General features: G+C 47.4%; 1 protein-coding gene across 6 annotated transcripts in view; it reads left to right on the top strand.

The window, feature by feature from the left end:
- Positions 1-26359, top strand: part of KIDINS220 (kinase D interacting substrate 220) — a 987486-nt gene that overhangs the window by 125514 nt on the left and 835613 nt on the right. The window lies entirely within an intron of this gene.

The following is a 26359-nucleotide window of genomic DNA, read 5'->3' as shown; positions in this document are numbered from 1 at the left end:
TTTAAGACTGCTCTTGAACGCACTTTTGCACCTTTTTCAAATTCACAGCACGGGAATAATAATTATTCACCTTGAAAGCAAAAAGGTTCATGGCATAAAAGACCCTCTAACTTATAATCATGTGCACATCTCTGTGTCAGACAAACCTGGTCTTTTCTGGACATTGAAAACTGCCAGATAATCTTCCTCTCCTCCCAGCAGAATTCATTCATTCAGCAATAATGAAATTGACCTAAATTGTGGCCTTCTGTAGCAGAAAAGAGTGCAAGTTATGTCACTAAGTTAACAAAAGCAAGCATGAGGCCTATATTGCAGTAACCGTGGGTATAGATACCTCTTCAACAATGTCTAAGAGCCCCGCAACAGACATTGCCTAGTCTGAATCTGTTTATACAGAAGTGCTATAATTTGATTAAATGTTATTTACTCTGTAAGACAGTGCCGAACTCGAGCTGAAGCTCCTTCTCCACTCTGCTGTAAATCTAAATTGCTTGGTCCAGTGTCTCCTCCACGGTAATTACACGACGACACAATTCCGGAACGGGTAGAGTGCCACTTAATCCAATTTAAGAAGGGAAGCTCTTCGGCGGAAAAGAGGCAATTGGATTTGTGCCTGGTTATAAAAACAACATACTTGCAACTGGTAATTGAAAATCACGTATTTCCTTAGTTCTTTCTGAAAGGAAGAATTCACCTTTCTTTTAAAAAAATATCTCGAGACCTCCGGAGAATAAATAAGTTACTCCATTGTGATGACGTCTGGCATTTCCTTCTTTTTATCGCTTCTAAAAATAAATGCTTGGTCTAATTATTTTAGGTCAGATTTAAGTCGCAAATCATAAGCAGGCGTAAAACAATCTATTACTAAAAAAAAACTGTATTTAAAAGACCAAATTAATTACTAACATCCCCAAGCTCCAATATGTGATGGAAATCAAAGAGCACATTGCAAAACAGTCCCGTCATATGATCAACTGCATGTCCTTTAACCCCTTCGCTGCCAGGCCTTTTCCCCCTCCTGTGCCGGGCCTTTTTTTGCCTATTTGGGGCAGTTCGCGCTTAGGCCCTCATAACTTTTTGTCCACATAAGCTAACCAAGCCAAATTTGCGTCCTTTTTTTCCAACATCCTAGGGATTCTAGAGGTACCCAGACTTTGTGGGTTCCCTTGAAGGAGGCCAAGAAATTGGCCAAAATACAGTGAAAATTTCGTTTTTTTCAAAAAAATTGGAAAAAGTGGCTGCAGAAGAAGGCTTGTGGTTTTTCCCCTGAAAATGGCATCAACAAAGGGTTTGCGGTGCTAAACTCAGCAGCTTCCCAGCTTTCAGGAACAGGCAGACTTGAATCAGAAAACCCAATTTTTCAACACAATTTTGGCATTTTACTGGGGCATACCCCATTTGTGCAATTTTTTGTGCTTTCAGCCTCCTTCCAGTCAGTGACAGGAATGGTCATAAAACCAATGCTGGATCCCAGAAACCTAAACATTTCTGAAAAGTAGACAAAATTCTGAATTCAGCAAGGGGTCATTTCTGTAGATCCTACAAGGGTTTCCTACAGAAAATAACAGCTGAAAAAGAAAAATATTGAAATTGAGGTGAAAAAACCATCAATTTTTCTCTACGTTTTACTCTGTAACTTTTCCCTGCAATGTCAGATTATCGAAAGCAATATACCGTTACGTCTGCTGGACTCCTCTGGTTGCGGGGATATATAGGGTTTGTAGGTTCATCAAGAACCCGAGGAACCCAGAGCCAATAAATGAGCTGCACCCTGCAGTGCGTTTTCATTCTATACCGGGTATACAGCAATTCATTTGCTGAAATATAAGGAGTAAAAAATTGCTATCAAGAAAACCTTTGCATTTCCAAAAAGGGCACAAGATAAGGTGTTAAGGAGCAGTGGTTATTTGCACATCTCTGAATTCCGGGGTGACCATAGTAGCACGTGAATTACAGGGAATTTCTCAAATAGATGTCTTTTTTACACACACTCCTATATTTGGAAGGAAAAAATGTAGAGAAAGACAAGGGGCAATAGTACTTGTTTTGCTAATCTATGTTCCCCCAAGTCTCCCGATAAAAATGGTACCTCACTTGTGTGGGTAGGCCTACCACCCGCGACAGGATATGCCCCAAAACACAACGTGGACACATCACAGAAAACAGAGCTGTTTTTAGCAAAGTGACTACCTGTAGATTTTGGCCTCTAGCTCAGCCGTCACCTAGGGAAACCTACCAAACCTGTGCATTTCTGAAAACTAGAGACCTAGGGGAATCCAAGGAGGGGTGACTTGCGGGGCTCGGACCAGGTTCTGTTACCCAGAATCCTTTGCAAATCTCAAAATTTGGCTAAAAAAACACATGTTCCTCACATTTCTGTGGCAGAAAGTTCTGGAATCTGAGAGGAGCCACAAATTTCCTTCCACCCAGCGTTCCCCCACGTCTCCCGATAAAAATGATACCTCACTTGTGTGGGTAGGCCTAGCGCCCGCGACAGGATATGCCCCAAAACACAACGTGGACATATCACAGAAAACAGAGCTGTTTTTAGCAAAGTGACTACCTGTAGATTTTGGCCTCTAGCTCAGCCGCCACCTAGGGAAACCTACCAAACCTGTGCATTTCTGAAAACTAGAGACCTAGGGGAATCCAAGGAGGGGTGACTTGCGGGGCTCGGACCAGGTTCTGTTACCCAGAATCCTTTGCAAATCTCAAAATTTGGCTAAAAAAACACATGTTCCTCACATTTCTATGGCAGAAAGTTCTGGAATCTGAGAGGAGCCACAAATTTCCTTCCACCCAGCGTTCCCCCACGTCTCCCGATCAAAATGATACCTCACTTGTGTGGGTAGGCCTAGCGCCCGCGACAGGATATGCCCCAAAACACAACGTGGACATATCACAGAAAACAGAGCTGTTTTTAGCAAAGTGACTACCTGTAGATTTTGGCCTCTAGCTCAGCCGCCACCTAGGGAAACCTACCAAACCTGTGCATTTCTGAAAACTAGAGACCTAGGGGAATCCAAGGAGGGGTGACTTGCGGGGCTCGGACCAGGTTCTGTTACCCAGAATCCTTTGCAAATCTCAAAATTTGGCTAAAAAAACACATGTTCCTCACATTTCTGTGGCAGAAAGTTCTGGAATCTGAGAGGAGCCACAAATTTCCTTCCACCCAGCGTTCCCCCACGTCTCCCGATAAAAATGATACCTCACTTGTGTGGGTAGGCCTAGCGCCCGCGACAGGATATGCCCCAAAACACAACGTGGACATATCACAGAAAACAGAGCTGTTTTTAGCAAAGTGACTACCTGTAGATTTTGGCCTCTAGCTCAGCCGCCACCTAGGGAAACCTACCAAACCTGTGCATTTCTGAAAACTAGAGACCTAGGGGAATCCAAGGAGGGGTGACTTGCGGGGCTCGGACCAGGTTCTGTTACCCAGAATCCTTTGCAAATCTCAAAATTTGGCTAAAAAAACACATGTTCCCCACATTTCTGTGGCAGAAAGTTCTGGAATCTGAGAGGAGCCACAAATTTCCTTCCACCCAGCGTTCCCCCACGTCTCCCGATAAAAATGATACCTCACTTGTGTGGGTAGGCCTAGCGCCCGCGACAGGATATGCCCCAAAACACAACGTGGACATATCACAGAAAACAGAGCTGTTTTTAGCAAAGTGACTACCTGTAGATTTTGGCCTCTAGCTCAGCCGCCACCTAGGGAAACCTACCAACCCTGTGCATTTCTGAAAACTAGAGACCTAGGGGAATCCAAGGAGGGGTGACTTGCGGGGCTCGGACCAGGTTCTGTTACCCAGAATCCTTTGCAAATCTCAAAATTTGGCTAAAAAAACACATGTTCCTCACATTTCTGTGGCAGAAAGTTCTGGAATCTGAGAGGAGCCACAAATTTCCTTCCACCCAGCGTTCCCCCCACGTCTCCCGATCAAAATGATACCTCACTTGTGTGGGTAGGCCTAGCGCCCGCGACAGGATATGCCCCAAAACACAACGTGGACACATCACAGAAAACAGAGCTGTTTTTAGCAAAGTGACTACCTGGAGATTTTGGCCTCTAGCTCAGCCGCCACCTAGGGAAACCTACCAAACCTGTACATTTCTGAAACCTAGAGACCTAGGGGAATCCAAGGAGGGGTGACTTGTGGGACTCGGACCAGGTTCTGTTACCCAGAATCCTTTGCAAACCTCAAAATGTGGCTAAAAAAACACATGTCCCTCACATTTCTGTGGCAGAAAGTTCTGGAATCTGAGAGGAGCTACAAATTTCCTTCCACCCAGCGTTCCCCCAAGTCTCCCGATAACAATGATACCTCACTTGCGTGGGTAGGCCTAGCGCCGGCGACAGGAAACACCCCAAAGCGCAACGTGGACACATCCTAAATTTTGGAAAAAAACAGAGGTGTTTTTTGCGAAGTGCCTACCTGTAGATTTTGGCCTCTAGCTCAGCCGGCACCTAGGGAAACCTACCAAACCTGTGCATTTCTGAAAACTAGAGACCTAGGGGAATCCAAGGAGGGGTGACTTGCGGGGCTCGGACCAGGTTCTGTTACCCAGAATCCTTTGCAAACCTCAAAATTTGGCTAAAAAAACACATGTTCCTCACATTTCTGTGGCAGAAAGTTCTGGAATCTGAGAGGAGCCACAAATTTCCTTCCACCCAGCGTTCCCCCACGTCTCCCGATAAAAATGATACCTCACTTGTGTGGGTAGGCCTAGCGCCCGCGACAGGATATGCCCCAAAACACAACGTGGACACATCACAGAAAACAGAGGTGTTTTTTGCAAAGTGCCTACCTGGAGATTTTGGCCTCTAGCTCAGCCGCCACCTAGGGAAACCTACCAAACCTGTGCATTTCTGAAAACTAGAGACCTAGGGGAATCCAAGGAGGGGTGACTTGTGGGGCTCGGACCAGGTTCTGTTACCCAGAATCCTTTGCAAACCTCAAAATTTGGCTAAAAAAACACATGTCCCTCACATTTCTGTGGCAGAAAGTTCTGGAATCTGAGAGGAGCTACAAATTTCCTTCCACCCAGCGTTCCCCCCAAGTCTCCCGATAACAATGATACCTCACTTGCGTGGGTAGGCCTAGCGCCGGCGACAGGAAACACCCCAAAGCGCAACGTGGACACATCCTAAATTTTGGAAAAAAACAGAGGTGTTTTTTGCGAAGTGCCTACCTGTAGATTTTGGCCTCTAGCTCAGCCGGCACCTAGGGAAACCTACCAAACCTGTGCATTTCTGAAAACTAGAGACCTAGGGGAATCCAAGGAGGGGTGACTTGCGGGGCTCGGACCAGGTTCTGTTACCCAGAATCCTTTGCAAACCTCAAAATTTGGCTAAAAATACACGTTACTCACATTTCTGTGGCAGAAAGTTCTGGAATCTGAGAGGAGCCACAAATTTCCTTCTACCCAGCGTTCCCCCAAGTCTCCCGATAAAAATGATACCTCACTTGTGTGGGTAGGACTAGCGCCCACGAAAGGAAAGGGCCCAAAACACAACGTGGACACATCACATTTTTTTATAAAAAGCAGTGCCTACCTGTGGATTTTGGCCTGTAGCTCAGCCGACACCTGAGGAAACCTAGCAAACCAGTGCATTTTTGAAAACTAGAAACCCAGGGGAATCCAAGATGGGGTGACTTGCGGGGCTCTGACCAGGTTATGTTACCCAGAATCCTTTGCAAACCTCCAAATTTGGCCCAAAAAACACTTTTTCCTCTCATTTCGGTGACAGAAAGTTCTGGAATCTGAGAGGAGCCACAAATTTCCTTCCACCCAGCGTTCCCCTAAGTCTCTCGATAAAAATGGTACATCACTTCTGTGGGTAGGCCTTGCGCCCACAAAAGGAAATGGCCCAAAACACAACGTGGACACAACATATTTTTTCACAGAAAACAGAGGTGTTTTTTGCAAGGTGCCTACCTGTGGTGTTTGGCCTGTAGCTCAGCCAGCCCCAGGGGGGGGGGGGGGCAGAAATGCCCTAAAATAAATTTGCCCCCCCAACCCCCACCCTCCCCCGCCGGGAGCGACCCTTGCCTACGGGGTCGCTCCCCCTGCGTGACATTGGCCCCAAAAAACAAATCCCCGGTGCCTAGTGGTTTCTGCCCCCTTGGGGGCAGGTTGACCTAAACTCAGCCAATCTGCCCCCAAGGGGGGCAGAAATGGCCTAAATACAATTTGTCCCCCAGGGGAGCGACTTTTGCCTGATGGGTCGCTCCCCATCTCTAAAAAAAAAAAAAAAAAAAGAAAAAAAAGAAAAATTCCCCTGGCGCCTAGAGGTTTCTGCCCCCCCCCGGGGGCAGTTCGGCCTAATAATAGGCCGATCTGTCCCCCGGGGGGGCAGAAATGGCCTTAAATAAATTTGCCCCCCCAACCCCCCCCCCCCCCCCCCCCCCCCGGGGCAGAAATGGTCTAAATACAATTTGCCCCCCCCAGGGGAGCGACCCTTGCCTGATTGGTCGCTCCCCATCTCTAAAAAAAGAAACAACAAAAAAAAAAACACACAAAAAAAAAATTGCCCTGGTGCCTAGAGTGTTCTGCCCCCCCCCCCCGGGGGCAGTTCGGCCTAATAATAGGCCGATCTGTCCCCTGGGGGGGGCAGAAATGGCCTAAAATAAATTTGCCCCCCCCAACCCCCACCCCCCCCCCCGGGAGCGACCCTTGCCTACGGGGTCGCTCCCCCTGCGTGACATTGGTGCCAAAAAACAAATCCCCGGTGCCTAGTGGTTTCTGCCCCCTTGGGGGCAGATTGACCTAAAATTGGCCAATCTGCCCCCAGGGGGACAGAAATGGTCTAAATACAATTTGCCCCCCCAGGGGAGCGACCCTTGCCTGATGGGTCGCTCCCCATCTCTAAAAAAAGAAACAACAAAAAAAAAAAAAAAAAAAAAAATTGCCCTGGCGCCTAGAGTGTTCTGCCCCCCCCCGGGGGCAGTTCGGCCTAATAATAGGCCGATCTGTCCCCCGGGGGGGCAGAAATGGCCTAAAATAAATTTGCCCCGCCAACCCCCACCCCCCCCCCCGGGAGCGACCCTTGCCTACGGGGTCGCTCCCCCTGCGTGACATTGGCGCCAAAAAACAAATCCCCGGTGCCTAGTGGTTTCTGCCCCCTTGGGGGCAGATTGACCTAAAATTGGCCAATCTGCCCCCAGGGGGGCAGAAATGGTCTAAATACAATTTGCCCCCCCAGGGGAGCGACCCTTGCCTGATGGGTCGCTCCCCATCTCTAAAAAAAGAAACAAAAAAAAAAAAAAAACACAAAAAAAAAATTGCCCTGGCGCCTAGAGGTTTCTTCCCCCCCTGGGGGCAGATCGGCCTAATAATAGGCCGATCTGCCCCCAGGGGGGGCAGAAAAGGCCTTCCCAAAAAATTGCCCCCCCTGGGAGCGACCCTTGCCAAAGGGGTCGCTTTGTTGCGTGACATTCGCGCGCAAAAAAAAACTCCCTGGTGTCTAATGGTTTCTGCCCCCCTTGGGGGCAGATTGGCCTTATCAAAATAGGTCAATCTGCCCCCAAGGGGGGCAGAAATGGCCTAAATATATATTGCCCCGTAGGGGAGCGACCCTTGCCTAAGGGATCGCTCCCCACCTAAAAAAAAAGAATTCATCAAAAAAAAAAAGAAAAAAAAAAAATGGTCCCTGGTGCCTAGAGGTTTCTGCCCCCCATGGGGGCAGATCGGCCTAATAATAGGCCAATCTGCCCCCAGGGGGGGCAGAAAAGGCCTTCCTAAAAAAATGCCCCCCTGGGAGCGACCCTTGCCCAAGGGGTCGCTCCCTTTTGCCAATTTCAAGAAGAAAAAAAAAAATCCCTGGTGTCTAGTGGGGTTTCAAAAGCCGGATTGCAAGCAATCCGGCTTTTGAAACCTGTGAGAGACTTCAAAGGGAAGGAAATACATTTCCTTCCCTTTGAAGCCTCTCGGGGCCTCCCCCATGGGATTGAAAAAGAAATGCAAAAGCATTTCTTTTTCAATCGCGCTGGAAGCTCTGCTTCCAGCGCGATGGGGGAGACCCTGTGACTAATCAGCGCGCGCTCGCGCGCTGACGTCACAGGGGGGGTTGGGGGGGTCGGGGGTGGGAGGGGAAGGGCTTCCCCTTCCATCCCTGACTTGGGGGGGTGGGGGGGAAAAGGCCTTCCTAAAAAAATGCCCCCCTGGGAGCGACCCTTGCCCAAGGGGTCGCTCCCTTTTGCCAATTTCAAGAAGAAAAAAAAAAATCCCTGGTGTCTAGTGGGGTTTCAAAAGCCGGATTGCAAGCAATCCGGCTTTTGAAACCTGTGAGAGACTTCAAAGGGAAGGAAATACATTTCCTTCCCTTTGAAGCCTCTCGGGGCCTCCCCCATGGGATTGAAAAAGAAATGCAAAAGCATTTCTTTTTCAATCGCGCTGGAAGCTCTGCTTCCAGCGCGATGGGGGGTTGGGGGGTCGGGGGTGGGAGGGGAAGGGCTTCCCCTTCCATCCCTGACTTGGGGGGGTGGGGGGGAACCCCACAGAGGGAGCGAGAGCGCTCCCTCTGGGCTCTGTGCACAGGACGTAATGGTTACGTCCTGGGCACAGCAGCACTGTGCCTCAGGACGTAACCATTACGTCCTGGGCACAGAAGGGGTTAAACTGCTCCAAATATTTCCCTCCAGTGTAAGAGTCTGAGGACTGCTTTCATGATTATTCTTTTATCAGTGGAATTATGGGAAGCCTCACAAATTCCTTGTTCTTTTACTAAAGTCTTGAATAGTTTGCTTTAACCCCTTCGCTGCCAGGCCTTTTCCCACTCCTGTGCTGAGCCTTTTTTTGGCTATTTAGAGCAGTTCGCGCTTAGGCCCTATTAACTTTTTGTTCACATAAGCTACCCACGCCAAATTTGCGTCCTTTTTTTCCAACATCCTAGGGATTCTAGAGGTACCCAGACTTTGTGGGTTCCCCAGAAGGAGGCCAAGAAATTAGCCAAAAAACAGTGAAAATTTCGTTTTTTTCTAAAAAATGGGAAAAATGGGCTGCAGAAGAAGGCTTGTGTTTTTTTCCCTGAAAAGGGCATCAAAAAAGTGTTTGCGGTGATAAAATCACCAGCTTCCCAGCTTTCAGGAACAGGCAGACTTGAATCAGAAAACCCAATTTTTCAACACAATTTTGGCATTTTACTGGGACATACCCCATTTTTACGATTTTTTGTGCTTTCAGCCTCCTTCCAGTCAGTGACAGAAATGGGCATGAAACCAACGCTGGATCCCAGAAACCGCAACATTTCTGAAAAGTAGACAAAATTCTGAATTCAGCAAGGGGTAATTTGTGTAGATCCTACAAGGGTTTCCTACAGAAAATAACAACTGAAAAAGAAAAATATTGAAATTGAGGTGAAAAAAACATCAATTTTTCTCTAAGTTTTACTCTGTAACTTTTTCCTGCAATGTCAGATTTTTGAAAGCAATATACCGTTACGTCTGCTGGACTCTTCTGGTTGCGGGGATATATAGGGCTTGTAGGTTCATCAAGAACTCTAGGTACCCAGAGCCAATAAATGACCTGCACCCTGCAGTGGGTTTTCATTCTATGCCGGGTATACAGCAATTCATTTGCTGAAATATAAAGAGTAAAAAATAGCTATCAAGAAAACCTTTGTATTTCCAAAATGGGCACAAGATAAGGTGTTGAGAAGCAGTGGTTATTTGCACATCTCTGAATTCCGGGGTGCCCATACTAGCATGTGAATTACAGGGCATTTCTCAAATAGACGTCTTTTTTACACACTGTCTTACATTTGGAAGGGAAAAATGTAGAGAAAGACAAGGGGCAATAACACTTGTTTTGCTATTCTATGTTCCCCCAAGTCTCCCGATAAAAATGATACCTCACTTGTGTGGGTAGGCCTAGCGCCCGCGACAGGAAACGCCCCAAAGCGCAACGTGGACACAGCCAAATTTTTTAAGGAAAACAGAGGTGTTTTTTGCAAAGTGCCTACCTGTAGATTTTGGCCTGTAGCTCAGCCGCCACCTAGGGAAACCTACCAAACCTGTGCATTTCTGAAAACTAGAGACCTAGGGGAATCCAAGATGGGGGGACTTGTGTGGCTCGGACCAGGTTCTGTTACCCAGAATCCTTTGCAAACCTCAAAATTTGGCTAAAAAAACACATGTTCCTCACATTTCTGTGGCAGAAAGTTCTGGAATCTGAGAGGAGCCACAAATTTCCTTCCACCCAGCGTTCCCCCACGTCTCCCGATAAAAATGATACCTCACTTGTGTGGGTAGGCCTAGCGCCCGCGACAGAAAACGCCCCAAAGCGCAACGTGGACACAGCCAAATTTTTGAAGGAAAACAGAGGTGTTTTTTGCAAAGTGCCTACCTGTAGATTTTGGCCTGTAGCTCAGCCGCCACCTAGGGAAACCTACCAAACCTGTGCATTTCTGAAAACTAGAGACCTAGGGGAATCCAAGATGGGGTGACTTGTGTGGCTCGGACCAGGTTCTGTTACCCAGAATCCTTTGCAAACCTCAAAATTTGGCTAACAAACCACATGTTCCTCACATTTCTGTGGCAGAAAGTTCTGGAATTTGAGAGGAGCCACAAATTTCCTTCCACCCAGTGTTCCCCCACGTCTCCCGATAAAAATGATACCTCACTTGTGTGGGTAGGCCTAGCGCCCGCGACAGGAAACGCCCCAAAGCGCAACGTGGACACAGCCAAATTTTTGAAGGAAAACAGAGGTGTTTTTTGCAAAGTGCCTACCTGTAGATTTTGGCCTGTAGCTCAGCCGCCACCTAGGGAAACCTACCAAACCTGTGCATTTTTGAAAACTAGAGACCTAGGGGAATCCAAGATGGGGTGACTTGTGTGGCTCGGACCAGGTTCTGTTACCCAGAATCCTTTGCAAACCTCAAAATTTGGCTAAAAAAACACATGTTCCTCACATTTCTGTGGCAGAAAGTTCTGGAATCTGAGAGGAGCCACAAATTTCCTTCCTCCCAGCGTTCCCCCACGTCTCCCGATAAATATGATACCTCACTTGTGTGGGTAGGCCTAGCGCCCGCGACAGGAAACGCCCCAAAGCGCAATGTGGACACAGCCAAATTTTTGAAGGAAAACAGAGGTGTTTTTTGCAAAGTGCCTACCTGTAAATTTTGGCCTGTAGCTCAGCCGTCACCTAGGGAAACCTACCAAACCTGTGCATTTCTGAAAACTAGAGACCTAGGGGAATCCAAGATGGGGTGACTTGTGTGGCTCGGACCAGGTTCTGTTACCCAGAATCCTTTGCAAACCTCAAAATTTGGCTAACAAACCACATGTTCCTCACATTTCTGTGGCAGAAAGTTCTGGAATCTGAGAGGAGCCACAAATTTCCTTCCACCCAGCGTTCCCCCACGTCTCCCGATAAAAATGATACCTCACTTGTGTGGGTAGGCCTAGCGCCCGCGACAGGAATCGCCCCAAAGCACAACGTGGACACAGCCACATTTTTGAAGGAAAACAGAGGTGTTTTTTGCAAAGTGCCTACCTGTAGATTTTGGCCTGTAGCTCAGCCGCCACCTAGGGAAACCTACCAAAACTGTGCATTTCTGAAAACTAGAGACCTAGGGGAATCCATGATGGGGTGACTTGTGTGGCTCGGACCAGGTTCTGTTACCCAGAATCCTTTGCAAACCTCAAAATGTTGCTAAAAAAACACATGTTCCTCACATTTCTGTGGCAGAAAGTTCTGGAATCTGAGGGGAGCCACAAATTTCCTTCCACCCAGCGTTCCCCCACGTCTCCCGATAAAAATGATACCTCACTTGTGTGGGTAGGCCTAGCGCCCGCGACAGGAAATGCCCCAAAGCGCAACGTGGACACAGCCAAATGTTTGAAGGAAAACAGAGGTGTTTTTTGCAAAGTGCCTACCTGTAGAGTTTGGCCTGTAGCTCAGCCGCCACCTAGGGAAACCTACCAAACCTGTGCATTTCTGAAAACTAGAGACCTAGGGGAATCCAAGATGGGGTGACTTGTGTGGCTCGGGCCAGGTTCTGTTACCCAGAATCCTTTGCAAACCTCAAAATTTTGCTAAAAAAACACATGTTCCTCACATTTCTGTGGCAGAAAGTTCTGGAATCTGAGGGGAGCCACAAATTTCCTTCCACCCAGCGTTCCCCCACGTCTCCCGATAAAAATGATACCTCACTTGTGTGGGTAGGCCTAGCGCCCGCGACAGGAAATGCCCCAAAGCGCAACGTGGACACAGCCAAATGTTTGAAGGAAAACAGAGGTGTTTTTTGCAAAGTGCCTACCTGTAGAGTTTGGCCTGTAGCTCAGCCGCCACGTAGGGAAACCTACCAAACCTGTGCATTTCTGAAAACTAGAGACCTAGGGGAATCCAAGATGGGGTGACTTGTGTGGCTCGGAACAGGTTCTGTTACCCAGAATCCTTTGCAAACCTCAAAATTTGGCTAAAAAAACACATGCTCCTCACATTTCTGTGGCAGAAAGTTCTGGAATCTGAGAGGAGCCGCAAATTTCCTTCCTCCCAGCGTTCCCCCACGTCTCCCGATAAATATGATACCTCACTTGTGTGGGTAGGCCTAGCGCCCGCGACAGGAAACGCCCCAAAGCGCAATGTGGACACAGCCAAATTTTTGAAGGAAAACAGAGGTGTTTTTTGCAAAGTGCCTACCTGTAGATTTTGGCCTGTAGCTCAGCCGTCACCTAGGGAAACCTACCAAACCTGTGCATTTCTGAAAACTAGAGACCTAGGGGAATCCAAGATGGGGTGACTTGTGTGGCTCGGACCAGGTTCTGTTACCCAGAATCCTTTGCAAACCTCAAAATTTGGCTAAAAAAACACATGTTCCTCACATTTCTGTGGCAGAAAGTTCTGGAATCTGAGAGGAGCCACAAATTTCCTTCCACCCAGCGTTCCCCCACGTCTCCCGATAAAAATGATACCTCACTTGTGTGGGTAGGCCTAGCGCCCGCGACAGGAATCGCCCCAAAGCACAACGTGGACACAGCCACATTTTTGAAGGAAAACAGAGGTGTTTTTTGCAAAGTGCCTACCTGTAGATTTTGGCCTGTAGCTCAGCCGCCACCTAGGGAAACCTACCAAAACTGTGCATTTCTGAAAACTAGAGGCCTAGGGGAATCCATGATGGGGTGACTTGTGTGGCTCGGATCAGGTTCTGTTACCCAGAATCCTTTGCAAACCTCAGAATTTGGCTAAAAAAACACATGTTCCTCACATTTCTGTGGCAGAAAGTTCTGGAATCTGAGAGGAGCACGAATTTCCTTCCACCCAGCGTTCCCCCACGTCTCCCGATAAAAATGATACCTCACTTGTGTGGGTAGGCCTAGCGCCCGCGACAGGAAACGCCCCAAAGCGCAACGTGGACACAGCCAAATTTTTGAAGGAAAACAGAGGTGTTTTTTGCAAAGTGCCTACCTGTAGATTTTGGCCTGTAGCTCAGCCGCCACCTAGGGAAACCTACCAAACCTGTGCATTTCTGAAAACTAGAGACCTAGGGGAATCCAAGATGGGGTGACTTGTGTGGCTCGGAACAGGTTCTGTTACCCAGAATCCTTTGCAAACCTCAAAATTTGGCTAAAAAAACACATGCTCCTCACATTTCTGTGGCAGAAAGTTCTGGAATCTGAGAGGAGCCACAAATTTCCTTCCTCCCAGCGTTCCCCCACGTCTCCCGATAAATATGATACCTCACTTGTGTGGGTAGGCCTAGCGCCCGCGACAGGAAACGCCCCAAAGCGCAATGTGGACACAGCCAAATTTTTGAAGGAAAACAGAGGTGTTTTTTGCAAAGTGCCTACCTGTAGATTTTGGCCTGTAGCTCAGCCGTCACCTAGGGAAACCTACCAAACCTGTGCATTTCTGAAAACTAGAGACCTAGGGGAATCCAAGATGGGGTGACTTGTGTGGCTCGGACCAGGTTCTGTTACCCAGAATCCTTTGCAAACCTCAAAATTTGGCTAAAAAAACACATGTTCCTCACATTTCTGTGGCAGAAAGTTCTGGAATCTGAGAGGAGCACGAATTTCCTTCCACCCAGCGTTCCCCCACGTCTCCCGATAAAAATGATACCTCACTTGTGTGGGTAGGCCTAACGCCCGCGACAGGAAACACCCCAAAGCGTAACGTGGACACAGCCAAATTTTTGAAGGAAAACAGAGGTGTTTTTTGCAAAGTGCCTACCTGTAGATTTTGGCCTGTAGCTCAGCCGCCACCTAGGGAAACCTACCAAACCTGTGCAGTTTTGAAAACTAGAGACCTAGGGGAATCCAAGATGGGGTGACTTGTGTGGCTCGGACCAGGTTCTGTTACCCAGAATCCTTTGCAAATCTCAAAAATTGGCTAAAAAAACACATGTTCCTAACATTTCTGTGGCAGAAAGTCCTGGAATCTGAGGGGAGCCACAAATTTCCTTCCACCCAGCGTTCCCCCACGTCTCCCGATAAAAATGATACCTCACTTGTGTGGGTAGGCCTAGCGCCCGCGACAGGAAATGCCCCAAAGCGCAACGTGGACACAGCCAAATGTTTGAAGGAAAACAGAGGTGTTTTTTGCAAAGTGCCTACCTGTAGAGTTTGGCCTGTAGCTCAGCCGCCACGTAGGGAAACATACCAAACCTGTGCATTTCTGAAAACTAGAGACCTAGGGGAATCCAAGATGGGGTGACTTGTGTGGCTCGGAACAGGTTCTGTTACCCAGAATCCTTTGCAAACCTCAAAATTTGGCTAAAAAAACACATGCTCCTCACATTTTTGTGTCAGAAAGTTCTGGAATCTGAGAGGAGCCGCAAATTTCCTTCCTCCCAGCGTTCCCCCACGTCTCCCGATAAATATGATACCTCACTTGTGTGGGTAGGCCTAGCGCCCGCGACAGGAAACGCCCCAAAGCGCAATGTGGACACAGCCAAATTTTTGAAGGAAAACAGAGGTGTTTTTTGCAAAGTGCCTACCTGTAGATTTTGGCCTGTAGCTCAGCCGTCACCTAGGGAAACCTACCAAACCTGTGCATTTCTGAAAACTAGAGACCTAGGGGAATCCAAGATGGGGTGACTTGTGTGGCTCGGACCAGGTTCTGTTACCCAGAATCCTTTGCAAACCTCAAAATTTGGCTAAAAAAACACATGTTCCTCACATTTCTGTGGCAGAAAGTTCTGGAATCTGAGAGGAGCCACAAATTTCCTTCCACCCAGCGTTCCCCCACGTCTCCCGATAAAAATGATACCTCACTTGTGTGGGTAGGCCTAGCGCCCGCGACAGGAATCGCCCCAAAGCACAACGTGGACACAGCCACATTTTTGAAGGAAAACAGAGGTGTTTTTTGCAAAGTGCCTACCTGTAGATTTTGGCCTGTAGCTCAGCCGCCACCTAGGGAAACCTACCAAAACTGTGCATTTCTGAAAACTAGAGGCCTAGGGGAATCCATGATGGGGTGACTTGTGTGGCTCGGATCAGGTTCTGTTACCCAGAATCCTTTGCAAACCTCAGAATTTGGCTAAAAAAACACATGTTCCTCACATTTCTGTGGCAGAAAGTTCTGGAATCTGAGAGGAGCACGAATTTCCTTCCACCCAGCGTTCCCCCACGTCTCCCGATAAAAATGATACCTCACTTGTGTGGGTAGGCCTAGCGCCCGCGACAGGAAACGCCCCAAAGCGCAACGTGGACACAGCCAAATTTTTGAAGGAAAACAGAGGTGTTTTTTGCAAAGTGCCTACCTGTAGATTTTGGCCTGTAGCTCAGCCGCCACCTAGGGAAACCTACCAAACCTGTGCATTTCTGAAAACTAGAGACCTAGGGGAATCCAAGATGGGGTGACTTGTGTGGCTCGGAACAGGTTCTGTTACCCAGAATCCTTTGCAAACCTCAAAATTTGGCTAAAAAAACACATGCTCCTCACATTTCTGTGGCAGAAAGTTCTGGAATCTGAGAGGAGCCACAAATTTCCTTCCTCCCAGCGTTCCCCCCACGTCTCCCGATAAATATGATACCTCACTTGTGTGGGTAGGCCTAGCGCCCGCGACAGGAAACGCCCCAAAGCGCAATGTGGACACAGCCAAATTTTTGAAGGAAAACAGAGGTGTTTTTTGCAAAGTGCCTACCTGTAGATTTTGGCCTGTAGCTCAGCCGTCACCTAGGGAAACCTACCAAACCTGTGCATTTCTGAAAACTAGAGACCTAGGGGAATCCAAGATGGGGTGACTTGTGTGGCTCGGACCAGGTTCTGTTACCCAGAATCCTTTGCAAACCTCAAAATTTGGCTAAAAAAACACATGTTCCTCACATTTCTGTGGCAGAAAGTTCTGGAATCTGAGAGGAGCACGAATTTCCTTCCACCCAGCGTTCCCCCACGTCTCCCGATAAAAATGATACCTCACTTGTGTGGGTAGGCCTAACGCCCGCGACAGGAAACACCCCAAAGCGTAACGTGGACACAGCCAAATTTTTGAAGGAAAACAGAGGTGTTTTTTGCAAAGTGCCTACCTGTAGATTTTGGCCTGTAGCTCAGCCGCCACCTAGGGAAACCTACCAAACCTGTGCATTTCTGAAAACTAGAGACCTAGGGGAATCCAAGATGGGGTGACTTGTGTGGCTCGGACCAGGTTCTGTTACCCAGAATCCTTTGCAAACCACAAAATTTGGCTAAAAAAACACATGTTCCTCACATTTCTGTGGCAGAAAGTTCTGGAATCTGAGAGGAGCCACAAATTTCCTTCCACCCAGCGTTCCCCCACGTCTCCCGATAAAAATGATACCTCACTTGTGTGGGTAGGCCTAGCGCCCGCGACAGGAAAAGCCCCAAAGCGCAACGTGGACACAGCCAAATTTTTGAAGGAAAACAGAGGTGTTTTTTGCAAAGTGCCTACCTGTAGATTTTGGCCTGTAGCTCAGCCGCCACCTAGGGAAACCTACCAAACCTGTGCATTTCTGAAAACTAGAGACCTAGGGGAATCCAAGATGGGGTGACTTGTGTGGCTCGGACCAGGTTCTGTTACCCAGAATCCTTTGCAAACCTCAAAATTTGGCTAAAAAAACACATGTTCCTCACATTTCTGTGGCAGAAAGTTCTGGAATCTGAGAGGAGCCACAAATTTCCTTCCACCCAGCGTTCCCCCACGTCTCCCGATAAAAATGATACCTCACTTGTGTGGGTAGGCCTAGCGCCCGCGACAGGAAACACCCCAAAGCGTAACGTGGACACAGCCACATTTTTGAAGGAAAACAGAGGTGTTTTTTGCAAAGTGCCTACCTGTAGATTTTGGCCTGTAGCTCAGCCGCCACCTAGGGAAACCTACCAAACCTGTGCAGTTTTGAAAACTAGAGACCTAGGGGAATCCAAGATGGGGTGACTTGTGTGGCTCGGACCAGGTTCTGTTACCCAGAATCCTTTGCAAATCTCAAAAATTGGCTAAAAAAACACATGTTCCTAACATTTCTGTGGCAGAAAGTTCTGGAATCAGAGAGGAGCCACAAATTTCCTTCCTCCCAGCGTTCCCCCACGTCTCCCGATAAATATGATACCTCACTTGTGTGGGTAGGCCTAGCGCCCGCGACAGGAAACGCCCCAAAGCGCAACGTGGACACAGCCAAATTTTTGAAGGAAAACAGAGGTGTTTTTTGCAAAGTGCCTACCTGTAGAGTTTGGCCTGTAGCTCAGCCGCCACCTAGGGAAACCTACCAAACCTGTGCATTTCTGAAAACTAGAGACCTAGGGGAATCCAAGATGGGGTGACTTGTGTGGCTCGGACCATGTTCTGTTACCCAGAATCCTTTGCAAACCTCAAAATTTGGCTAAAAAACCACATGTTCCTCACATTTCTGTGGCAGAAAGTTCTGGAATCTGAGAGGAGCCACAAATTTCCTTCCACCCAGCGTTCCCCCACGTCTCCCAATAAAAATGATACCTCACTTGTGTGGGTAGGCCTAACGCTCGCGACAGGAAACGGCCCAAAACACAACGTGGACACATCAAATTTTTTCATAGAAAACAGTGCCTACCTGTGGATTTTGGCCTCTAGCTCAGCCGGCACCTGGGGAAACCTAGCAAGCCAGCGCATTTTTGAAAACTAGAGACCTAGGGGAATCCAAGATGGGGTGATTTGCGGGGCTCTGACCAGGTTCTGTTACCCAGAATCCTTTGCAAACATCAAAATTTGGCCAAAAAACACTTTTTCCTCTCATTTCGGTGACAGAAAGTTCTGGAATCTGAGAGGAGCCACAAATTTCCTTCCACCCAGCGTTCCCCTAAGTCTCTCCATAAAAATGGTACCTCACTTGTGTGGGTAGGCCTAGCGCCCACGAAAGGAAATGGCCCAAAACACAACGTGGACACAACATATTTTTTCACAGAAAACAGAGGTGTTTTTTGCAAAGTGCCTACCTGTGGATTTTGACCTCTAGCTCAGCCGGCCCCAGGGGGGGGGGGGGAGGGGAAATGCCCTAAAATAAATTTGACCCCCAACCCCCCCCTGCCCAGGAGCGACCCTTGCCTACGGGGTCGCTCCCCCTGCGTGACATTGGCGCCAAAAAACAAATCCCCAGTGCCTAGTGGTTTCTGCCCCCTTGGGGCAGATTGACCTAAAATCGACCAATCTGCCCCCAAGGGGGGCAGAAATGGTCTAAATACAGTTTGCCCCCCAGGGGAGCGACCCTTTCCTGATGGGTCGCTCCCCATCTCTAAAAGAAAAAACACACAAAAAAACTTGCCCTGGCGCCTAGAGGTTTCTGCCCCCGGGGGGGCAGAAATGGCCTAAAATAAATTTGCATCCCCAACCCCCACCCACCCATCAGGAGCGACCCTTGTCTACGGGGTCGCTCCCCATGCGTGACAGTGGCGCCAAACAACAAATCCCCGGTGCCTAGTGGTTTCTGCCCCCTTGGGGGCAGATTGCCCTAAAATCGACCAATCTGCCCCCAAGAGGGGCAGAAATGGTCTAAATACAGTTTGCCCCCCAGGGGAGCGACCCTTGTCTGATGGGTCGCTACCCATCTCTAAAAAAAAAACCAAAGAAACAAAAAAAAAAACACACACAAAAAAAAAATTGCTCTGGCGCCTACAGGTTTCTGCCCCCCCTGGTGGCAGATCGGCCTAATAATAGGCCGATCTGCCCCCAGGGGGGGTGCAGAAATGGCCTAAAATAATTTGCCCCCCCAACCCGCACCCCCCCCCTCGGAGCGACCCTTGTCTACGGGGTCGCTCCCCCTGCGTGACATTGGCGCCAAAAAACAAATCCCCGGTGCCTAGTGGTTTCTGCCCCCTTGGGGGCAGATTGACCTAAAATCGACCAATCTTCCCCCAAGGGGGGCAGAAATGGTCTAAATACAGTTTGCCCCCCAGGGAAGCGACCCTTGCCTGATGGGTCGCTCCCCATCTCTAAAAAAACAAACATACAAAAAAAGAAACACAAAAAAAAAATTTGCCCTGGCGCCTAGAGGTTTCTGCCCCCCCCTGGTGGCAGATCGGCCTAATAATAGGCCGATCTGCCCCCAGGGGGTGCAGAGATGGCCTAAAATCATTTTGCCCCCCCCCGCCCCCCCCCTCCCGGGGAGCGACCCTTGCCTACAAGGTCGCTCCCCTTGCGTGACGGCGCAAAAAAAAGATCCCTGGTGCCTAGTGGTTTCTGCCCCCCTTGGGGGCAGATTGACCTCAAATCGGCCGATCTGCCCCCAAAGTGGGCAGAAATGGCCTAAATACATTTTGCCCCTCCAGGGGAGCGACCCTTGTCCAAGGGGTCGCTCCCCATCTGTAAAACAAAAAAACAAAAAAATCCCTGGTGCCTAGTGGTTTCTGCCCCCCTTGGGGGCAGATCAGCCGAATTAAAATAGGCTGATCTACCCCCAGGGGGGCAGAAATGGCCTAAAATAATCCCCCCCCCCCCCCCCCCAAGGGAGCAACCCTTGCCTAAGGGGTCGCTCCCCTTGCGTGAAATTCACGCAAAAAAAAAAAATCCCTGGTGTCTAATGGTTTCTGCCCCCCTCATCAAAATAGGCCAATCTGCCCCCAAGGGGGGCAGAAATGGCCTAAATATAATTTGCACCCTAGGGGAGCGACCCTTGCCTAAGGGGTCGCTCCCCACCTAAAAAAAAAAGAAAACATAACAAAAAGAAAAAATAAAAGAAATGATCCCTGGTGCCTAGAGGTTTCTGCCCCCCCTGGGGGCAGGTCGGCCTCATAATAGGCCAATCTGCCCCCAGGGGGGGCAGAAAAGGCCTTCCTAAAAAAATGCCCCCCCTGGGAGCGACCCTTGCCCAAGGGGTCGCTCCCATTGCGTGACATTTGCGCAAAAAAAAAAACTCCCTGGTGTCTAATGGTTTCTGCCCCCCTTGGGGGCAGATTGGCCTCATCAAAATAGGCCAATCTGCCCCCAAGGGGGGCAGAAATGGCCTAAATATATATTGCCCCGTAGGGGAGCGACCCTTGCCTAAGGGATCGCTTCCCACCTAAAAAAAAAGAAAACATCACAAAAAAAAAAAAAAGCTCCCTGGTGCCTAGAGGTTTCTGCCCCCCCTGGGGGCAGATCGGCCTCATAATAGGCCAAAGGCCTTCCTAAAAAAATGCCCCCCCTGGGAGCGACCCTTGCCCAAGGGGTCACTCCCTTTTGACAGTTTCATTGAAAAAAAAAAAAATCCCTGGTGTCTAGTGGGGTTTCAAAAGCCGGATTGCAAGCAAATCCGGCTTTTGAAACCCTGTGAGAGACTTCAAAGGGAAGGAAATACATTTCCTTCCCTTTGAAGCCTCTCGGGGCCTCCCCCATGGGATTGAAAGAGAAATGCAAAAGCATTTCTCTGCGATGGGGGAGACCCTGTGACTAATCAGCGCGCGCTCGCGCGCTGACGTCACAGGGGGGGGTTGGGGGGGTCGGGGTGGGAGGGTAAGGGCTTCCCCTTCCATCCCTGACTTGGGGGGGAACCCCACAGAGGGAGCGCTAGCGCTCCCTCTGGGCTCTGTGCACAGGACGTAATGGTTACGTCCTGGGCACAGCAGCACTGTGCCTCAGGACGTAACCATTACGTCCTGGGCACAGAAGGGGTTAAGTGATTCGTGGCGGGAATCACAGACCAACAAGGGAACAATTACATAGCCTAAATATTTATACGCTGAGCATTTCCAAGACAGTTACTTCAACTATCCGAAAAACTTCTTTAAGGGCCTTCCAAACACTGTAACTTTTGTTTTACTAGCATTTATCTCAATTGTGTTACTTCTGGTGTTTTTTGCAAAAATCTATCTGGCTTGTAAACTGCACAGCATAGACCACTGTATTGTCAGCAAACAGTGGATTCATTTACAGTCGGTACTTTTGTCTGAATCAGACTATTACATTACAAAATCCGAGGGGTCGCTAGAAAATACATTATGAAATATAAGAAAGAACACTTTAACAGTGATCGCAATTTGCATCAAAATAATAGATTCGAATATTCATGAGGAATACCAAAAGTAAGCAGCTTTATCGGTAATTCTAGCAGGCAAATCTTACAAAAAGTATTGTTTATCAAAATGTGCTGCATACATTTCTTTGGAAGTACGATTGTCCAGTAGCTGGCTGGATATCCCTGTACTAACGTACGCGGATGACGCAGTCCTTATGGCCCGTACTATGAATGGTCTCCAGGAATCAGTTAGAGCCTATGCCTCCTTTATGTTAGCTTTGGGTTTAGAGGTCAATTTTAAGAAATCTCATTTTATGGTGTGTGGAAGACCCTTGAGTAGGGTGGGGGAGCTAAGGGTGGAGGATCAAATTATTAGTAGGGTCCATGAGTTTCCATATCTAGGGATTATTTTTGATGAGAAAGGATCTTGGAAACCTTGTATTGCCAGAAGGGGTGCGCTTTTTCATGCAGTAGTTGGCACAACTTTTGACTTTGCTGTAAGGGTAGGTAGTAAACCCATCAAGCCCTTGCTTGAAATTTATAGGCGGAAATGCCTCCCCGTTCTGCTGTATGGTGCTGCTCTTTGGGGGTATAGGGACTCCAGAGCCCTTACGGTGGAAGAAAATCGGTTCTGTAGAAGGCTATTGGGAGTTGGACAAAATATCCCTGGTTTCAGCCTTCATTTGGAGCTGGAGCTTGAGTTTGTCAAGGACACTATTCAGTTGGCTCCCCTTCTGCTATGGATTTCAATTTGGACTAACGAACATGCCACTCTGAATAGGGATATCTTAAAGGATTGTCTGGCTTGTGACAATGTAAAGAATATTCCCTGGTTGATGCACATAAGGAAGATGGCTCATGATTTGGGGCGGCCTGATTTGGTTGATTATCCTGAAGGGCTGACCAGGTGTGATAAGAAATGGGTTAAAGAGAATTTTTTAAAAATCCAGAAGAACAGGAGGGAGGGGGAGGCCTTAGGGAAAAAATCGATCAGGGATTTCATTATGCTAAAGATGTGGGTAGGTCCTGAGCGCTATCTCTTACAGATAAAGGATGTGAGGGAAAGGTCTCTCATAACCCGTTTCCGTTTGGGGATCATTAGAAGTAATTTGTGTTTCGCGTTAGGTCAGTATGGGGACAAATGTATTAGACCCTGCCCCTGTGATGGGGTGTCCCAACAGACCTTGCCCCATTTTACTTTGTTTTGTGTTTTTTATGCACCATTCAGAACTCTTTTTTTATTACCTCTCCTAAGGCCCAAGGGTTTTGTGCAATATCGTCCGGCTTTTATGTGGCTGCAGATGGCTTCAGATGTATTGGTCTGGAAGGGGCTGGGATCATTCCTGAAGGGAGCTATTACTTGGCGTAACAATGTAGAGTTTTTAGAGTGAATCCTTCTATTTTACTGTTTCTATGTATGTGGTTATATATGTTTTTATTCCTGATGGGTGTTCTTATTATTTATGGTTTTATTGCTAATTTTAACAAATGTATTGAAGATTATCTATTGTAATGGATGAATTTTTACATACCGAATAAAAGTTATTATTGTAGCTGGCTGGAGTGAGTGCTCAGCAGGGAACCGGGAGAATTTTGAGGTGTGGTTTGGGAGCAGAAATAATTGGAACATGTGTGTCTTGAGCAGCCAAAAGGTCGAGGTGGAGATTATTCCATAATATATGAGCAAGGATGGAGAACATCTGACTGGAAGTCTTTTTTTGCTTGCATTTCTGCGTCTCTCTAGAGTTTGGTTCCTGTTGATTCTGGTTCGACTGAGATCGAAATGTTCTCGGATGTGTAGTCGACCCTTGGTAGATGACAGCCTTGTGAAGAATGCTCAGAGGATTGAACTGAATATTTACCGGGAAAGTGACCTGATCTTTCTTTTACAGTGAGCTTGTGTGGTGTAATATGCAATACACTATTACTTAGTCTTGTAAGGTATGGAAGGAAGCTTTCAGTGAACTGTATGGTGATGTACAGGTGGTGTGTTGGCTTTTCAGTGTTCTGGTGAGCTAGAGCAGTGGCTTGTACTGTGTGTGGAATGAGCACTTGGATGGGAGAGGTATATTTTTATATTTCTTTTGAATTGTATTTGGTACCATGCTGATTATGTTGTTTTGCTGATTTCTGACCTTGAGAAGAGTTGCTGATCCATGTGGGATCCAGTGGGCTTGGTGCAGTGCTGAGGCACAGTAGGAAAGTCTTCCAGCACTGTGGCAGGGAACCATACTTGTACATGTAGATGTGAGTCCTATTCCATGAGACGAATTATTACTTCTTTCTAATTTTTGTTTGAGGTGTAACTGCTGAAATCCAGTTTCTGATTTTGCTTAAGTAGAATCTTAGATGACACTTGCCCCTATTTTGATGATAATTTCAGGTACATTTTGGTGATGTTGAGGTACTGATGGTTCCTACTGCCCGATGGAGTTGCAGCACATGTGTTGAAGCTTCAAGGTTGGAGCTGACTGTTGTACTAAGCCCAAGGGTTGTTAGCTATGGTGGCAGAGAAGCTGGAGTGAAATTTATTTTAGACAGAAAAGAGTGTTGAATAGAATTATTTTGGTGTGGATGAGGATTGGTAAAGATAGTACTTTTGACTTGTAGGGGTGCATGGATAAGCCCTAGGCAGACCTCAGCTTTTCAGTAATTGCAACCGATGGGTGTATTCCTGAAGCGAATCAGTGAGTTTTGAACTGCTGAGATGGTTTCTGTCCCATTGTGGGTTATGTTTACCTGCATGAGTGGTTCTTGACTACTGTATCGTTTAGTTTAATATGTTTTGTATGCTCAGTGTTTTGTTGGCTGGTGGAGAAACAATCCTCTGGGATGCATTCACATATGGACATGTGACCTGCATCAGAATGCTGCCACTGGACAGCTGAGGTACTGGAGGTTGATCAGTACAAGTAAACAGTAATTTAGTACGGCAGAAGCCTTTCGTACTAGGTGGGTCCTGTTATCAATATTTTGGGATTGCAAACTTTGTTGTAGGCAAAACTCTGCAAGTTATACCACCAAGGTCACATATGTAATGGTCATGCGCTGAAGTGCGGTGTGCACGTGGAGCCATCACACGGTGGATTTAATTATCACTACAAACTACTACGTTTCCTAAACAATAAACAGGCCTGGTTGTTCGCATTACTTCTTCTGGTCTGTGTGCTTCGGGTTAACCCAATCGCATTCCATTTTGTATAGCATCATTGATACACATTGTTTTATTTTTTTAGTTGAGTCAGTGAAGCATATTATTTTGACCACTTTGTAGTATTTTAACATATTTTATAGACCAGTAGCGCTCTGTCTCACCTCGGTAACAAGTTTTCCTTTTTGTACATAAAAATAAATATGATAGAGAAATGCATCTTAACGTGCGTATTCATTAGACATGAACTTGTTTCAAGCTGAGGGCCGTTTGAACCTAACTTGTGATATGTGTCAAATGGCACGCTTCTCGCGTTAAAACAGCGCATTCCCTATCATTTTCTCGTATTACCGCAATGCCTGAGATTGTCACGCAAATCCTAAAGTACGGGAAAACCTTCCAGTTCCCACTTTGCAAGGGAAACTCGAGTAGTGTTTATCAATGGCCACAAGGTGGCGCTGATGTACAACGGGAGGTATAGGATTCTCGATATATTACGATAGTTATATAGTTCACTCGTCTTCATTGCTTGATTTTACTTGCTGGACAGTGCCACTCATAGTCGTTGAAATGTCACTGATAATTACACTGAAACTATGAAAATATCACACAGCAATTTGAAACCCTGACTGCTATACAGGCCTTTTCGGTGAACCGCGAGCAGTGAAGACCCTTTTACATAGAATTAGGATGGGAAACCGCGTGATCCTCCTGCCCCCGTGTGGTTCTCCGCTATAAACATAATCCTCGCTCTTCACCCACGCACAACAAATGTGGCGCAGCCTTAATCTCTCCCCATTAGGAAAGCTCCGGTGGGTGAATCACAAATGCAGAAAATAGTCCTCATGAGCAACAAGAGGCCCACTAATTGGATACTTTTGCACTATATAAATACACAGTAACATGACCTAACAGTAGTGTAAACCACCTTCTCCGACCACAAAAATATTTATGCTAATTCGGTTAAAATATTCTGGATTTGAGTTGGCCAACTGCGAGGAATGAAAGGCTGATACAAGAGCTCCATCTGCTGTCGAAAATACCAGCACGCTTTCTTGCATACAGAGCTATCTAAAGGGCACAGCACTGTCCTAGCAACGGCGGCAACAGAGCGCTGTGTCTGTTCAGGTAGTCTCAAAAACCAGGCGGTGGCATGAGCAGAACTTTACCATTTGTAGAGCGCGGAGGTGACGCCTAATTCTGTGCATTGATGCAAAACGAGTGAGATTTTTGGAAGACCAGTCAAAGCTTGTGACTTGAGCAGAAGCTAGCCAGCCTTTAAATTGCCGAGATTTCACCTGCTAGGCCGAAAAGGCAGTTTCCGCAGAGGTTCTTCCAGAAGTCCCTTATAATTTAGCGCTTACCAAAAAAAAAAAGAAAAGTAAATGACGATGAAATTGCAACTTTTATAATGCATTTTGTTTTTTTAATGTATTTTAATAATGGTCAAACCCTAATGCTTCTCTTGTTCTCATGGGATTATTGCCGGGGTGGGGGTACCCATACAGCATGGTTTAAGCATCTCCCACATTTCAGTGATAAGAAACACATTCCTATCTCTGGCCATACTTTGAATTAGTTTGAAGGAAACCGCAGGGTAAACTATCTTATGACACTCCTGAATAAATCTGAATAGATCATCCTGAGTTTAATTCCTAAACATGCACATTTAGCTAAACGCAATTTCTACACGTATTTGAGGGATACAGCTTTTCCTTGTACCAAATTCGTAAATGAATGGTACCTTGTCCCAAGGATGAGAGGCAGGTTAAGTAGTGCTGCCTATTCACCTCTTCAGTTTTGTGGGTCACACCTTCCACTGCTCCAGATGTAGCTGTAGGAA

This window comes from Pleurodeles waltl, chromosome 5 (assembly GCF_031143425.1).
Source record: "Pleurodeles waltl isolate 20211129_DDA chromosome 5, aPleWal1.hap1.20221129, whole genome shotgun sequence".
NCBI lineage: Eukaryota > Metazoa > Chordata > Amphibia > Caudata > Salamandridae > Pleurodeles > Pleurodeles waltl.
This window is presented reverse-complemented; position numbering and strand designations above follow the sequence as displayed.